Raw genomic sequence first — 5,119 nt, forward strand, 5'->3', positions numbered from 1 at the left:
TTCCACTTCAAAATCCAGAATGTATTATGTTTACCCATATTATGCAAGTCCTAATACTTGTTGCGTTAAACCACATTCTATACGGTATACGCTTAATCTAGCGAACCTATTCTTAAGTATCGGGTTATATCTAAAGGGGCTACCTTTGACCCGTATACATTCTAACAGATAATAATATGTTCATTCCAGAATATAGTAGCCCCAGATAATCGGACTTGGGTCAATAACACTTAGACTTGCGGCTTTTTGCTAAATATAGTCTTATTGGTTAGAAGCTAGCAAAAAGGTAAATAATTGAAATGATTGGGGGTTAATGATACCGTGTCCAGACAACCCAATGGGTTAATCAAGTATGTAAATCTGGTAACAAGAATAAATCCCAAGAAATATTTAAAGGATCACCTATAGGTTTTCCATATGTATAAAACTCTTTTCGAAAAATTGTTTTCCAAAGAGTCAATTAATTGTATTTACCAACTTTGGCTTATGTATTTTCAAAAGATTACACCGCAGGTAACGAACCTTATTATAGGCTAGGAATACGAGTCGGCTAGAATGAAGGCTAAGGAATTTGCAACTCCTAATGCTTAAGGTCTATGATGTCTAAAGCTCTGTTTATTTAGATCCTGCCCGTGGGCTTGTATCGAACGCTTGTAATACATTTAGGGCTGTCCAAACTGCTCGGCGCTCGAAGATCGTTCGACGATCGTTCGAAAAAGCTCGGAAATCAGCTCCTTCGATTCCTTGCTCGTTTAAAACCGAGCCGAGCAGCTCGGTTCGGTTTAAAAACGAACTGAGCACGAGCATAGGTACGCTCACTCGTCGCTCGTTCAGTTTCGATCGAATTTATTTTTATTATTATATATATATATTATATTTATTAAATATAAACATTTGACATATCCAACCGACATCCAAAACTACCCTAGAATCCTCATATATTAGAATCCTTCTTCAGTTCAAAAAAAAACAAAAGAAAGATAGAAAACCCTAATCTCTCTCAACTCTCGAGTCACACATCCAGCTAACATCCATCCAGATCCAGTTCCACCGTCCACATCTCTCGTCCGCAGGCATCTCCGTCTGCCGGCCATCCACCGTCCGTCGTACAACCTCCACTCCACCGTACAACCGCTCCACCGCCGGCCATCCACCACTCCACCGTCCGTCAGCAGCCGGTCAATCAAAACGCACAGCCACTCCACGTTTGAAGTACACACACTAAACACCTCTTCTTTATTCATTCGTATTTTTTGTATATATCCCCAATTTGATTCTTATTTTGTAGAATATTATTCTGTTGGAGGTTCATCACAGTTTCATTATTTTCTAGTTTTGATAATTTTGGTACCTTTGATTTTGTTTTTAATGGACGTATTGAATTATTTAAGTGTTTATGCATAACCATGAATTTTGGTGAATGAATGGCTGTGTAGGAATCCTAAATAAAACTGAGCAAAAACGAACCGAACCGAGCGGCTCGGTTCTAAACCGAACCGAGCATGAGCATAAGATTTCCGCTCGATTTCCTAAATCCGAACCGAACTGAGCACGAGCATACCTCCGTTCGGCTCGGTTCGGCTCATGAACACCCCTAAATACATTTATATATTCAAGCTTTATTTTAATAATTTTAATCCAATATTTCCGCTGCATATTATTATATTGTGATAACTGTTATCTAACTGTCATGATTGTACCCATCCGGGCCCACCGGATGTAACATCCGTCTTAATTAATCAAGATTTTTAACATTAAAATGCGACTTTTTAAAAACTTTGTCAAGTAACATTCTTTCATGTTTAAAGTATTCAAAATATAGGGCTAATTGTTTACATAATTCACTTTTATCAAAACAAAACAAGATTTAACGCGGAAGCTTCATTTGACGTGTTTTCGGTTCATGTTCGTCGCTTGATCTTCACCCATCCTAAGTTCAAACACACCTACATTGTGAATTTATCACAAACATTAGTATATGAGACCCTAAAACCCGTCTAAATGGACCCGAAAGCTCAAAACCATCAAATAAACAAAATCAACATTTTTGTTAGAAATTGACCGTATGCTACGGTTCTCAGACCGTAGCTTATGGTTCACCATATTACTTCAACCAGAACTTCTGGACCGTAGGCTACGGTCCAGGACCGTAGTTTATGGTCTGATTAGCAGATTTTGTTTGTTTTCCGTTTTTAGTACGAAAACCTTCATAACTTTTTATCCGTATGTCCGAATTACGTGATTCTTTTTCCTACGCATCCGTAATTTAATTCTCCATCGCATGAAGTTAAAATCCGATATTCAAACTAATAAAATTCTAAATTTTTAAGCATTCGGCTTATTATTCAAAATCAACATTTTGACCCGTTTGTATTTAAGACCTCCAAACTTGTTTCTAGTTAATCATAAATCATATACCAAAGTATTTAACTCAAAATCTCTCTCTTGGATTCAAAACTTTTGTGAATTACGCGGCAAACACCCAAGTTACGCGCGTAATTCACTTTGACCCGTTTAGGGGATTTTTGTGCATTAAAGCTACTTACATTCCACCACAACTATTTTTGTGGTGGATTTGCATAAGGACCCCATAATCCCAAATTTTACCCTTCGTTTAGTCATTTTACATGATTGACCCGTCCTTAGGCATTTAACCTACAAAGTTTATGCCTACAACTCTTACATGTATCTAAGGGTTACATAATAATAATAATAATAATAATAATAATAATAATAATAATAATAATACAAGTTTCTAAATGGCCTCTAAGGGTCGTTTGCCCGATTTACCAATTAAGAGATTTTTGGTCAATTCTAATCTTTTATTTTACGATGAAAGACTCTCACCAATTATTTGACCAATATAGCACTTTTAACTACTCCATAATCATGCGTACCTTACTCGGATCAACATATTGACCCGTTTTAATACCTTGTCTTCACTTATTTGCTATTTCATAGCATTGCTAATTCACGAGCTGTTCATCCTGCGAACATGAGACTCGACATACACTTATTAGTCGCTAATGGTCAAATGGTATCAATATTACCATTTGATCTGTTTTACCATTTTATTAGTTTAGGCTTACTTAATAAGTAGCCGTTCGAAAACTCATTTTATCTTAGTCTTTTCATGACTAATTTAGCGTTCCACCCCGTTTTACCATTACTATGGTTCTTAACACTTGTTTTTAGTTCCGACTCGTATTATTTCGCGTCGGTAACCATATTTCGAATATTATTTCTATTGTATTTACAACTTATAGAATAGATACGTATTCTTCAAAAAGGTGTAAATTTCACTTACCTTGCATCCGGTTATGCTCTTTTTCCACATACTCAATCTGTTCGACCCACTTCTTCCCCAAGCCTCCACCTAGCTTGTTAGGCGTCAAACTATCATCATTATTCACAAGGTGGTTAGATTAATCATAATTTACTACGATTATTCCACCTTAGTCATTTTATATTAAAAAATTATCATTCATCATTTTATAGGTCAGTTTGACTTTTTTTTAAGTCAAACGCCCATTAGTATATGAAATGCACAACCAAGTTTATCAACTAGATTAGGCATTCCTTAATTACCCGGTAGGCACTTTCTTTAGGCCACCGATTTAAACAAAGTTCTAACCGAGTTTATCATGTTTCCAACTCTTTAACTAGTTCAATCGATTATCAAAACTATTCTTATTCATTCTTTTCACTAGAATTAAGGGTTCTCTTCTATAAGTGAGACCCGTTTCATCATATCACTATTATTCATCCGAATACCTATTATAATCAACTTTTACACACAACCGAGTAGACCGCAATTTCATTTAGGCATTTTAACAAACTCCTATTGGGAATAATGTTTACATATTTGCAATCAAGTTCATAACTTGTTATGTAACCAAGATTAACATCAATTAAGCAAGTTCATATCAAATTTTCTCATCAACAAATTCTGAATTTACTTCATAGAGTTCAAAATACACTAGAATGATAACTATAATCCTAGTGTTAAACATGCTTTTACAAAACCCACTAATCACCTATATTGGTGATTATGGAATTCACAAGTAATGAGCATAATTTCAAAAATCTAATGACTAGGGTTTATTCCTAGACACAATTTCATTCCAGATTCATCCAAACAACAATCATGCAACACAATTTTTGAATTTCATATGTTCACCTAGAGTTCAAGATGAAATCATTCAATGAAATTCTACATACCTTATGATCCCTTTACTATGGAGATCACTAATCTTTGCTTGGATTTCGTTTTAGAACAAATTTAGGCCTTCAATTTGGACAATTTAGCATGAACTAGGGTTGGTGGAAGAACTTGGTCGCCCCCTGTGTTTTTGATCAAACCAGACACACACACAAGTGTGTGTTTGGTGTTTAATTTTTGTTTTAATAATATCACTTTGCAATTGTCTAACTTTGGTCCCTCAAATATCCATGGTTTATAAAAGGCTTACTAGTTCATGCTTCTTTATTGTTTTTAAACAAATAATTAACTAGGTTAATTACCCCTAGTTAACTTAGTGAGTTCCGGGAGTTCTAACCCGTTTATTTTAAGTTCCGTTAGCTCGGGCCTTTTATCCATTTTATTTCTTGAATGTTCTTATCCGCTTTTTAATTAATATTAGGATTATTTATTTAAATTCTAATATTTACCGGGTTACTTTTACCACTAACGGTACTTTACCCGTCTTTTAGTATTAACTGGTTTGATTACCAAACCCGTTTTCGGGGTGTTACAAGTCTACCCTCCTTAAAGAGGTTTCATCCTCGAAACCTTATTTGCGTAGTTCATTGGTTTAAACCAAACGAACTTGGTTTCATTGTTAAAGCATTCATTCTTTTTGGTCAATATTTTATCATTCGTATTGACATGTGTGTCTTTCATGTGTAAGTCCTTACAAACCATAACTTTCATCTTATATTTCTTATCTTCGTCACCTATTTGACCAAGTTGTCACTTGACCACTCATTCGCGTTAGTCTGTTAACATGTTTATTCCGCACTTGTCTTATATTAACAAGCGCTTTGTATTTGTTATGACACTATCTTGACTTCGAATAGTTTTACCGACTAGACTAATTAGTCGCCGTCACTTCATACC

This window comes from Helianthus annuus, chromosome 6 (assembly GCF_002127325.2).
Source record: "Helianthus annuus cultivar XRQ/B chromosome 6, HanXRQr2.0-SUNRISE, whole genome shotgun sequence".
NCBI lineage: Eukaryota > Viridiplantae > Streptophyta > Magnoliopsida > Asterales > Asteraceae > Helianthus > Helianthus annuus.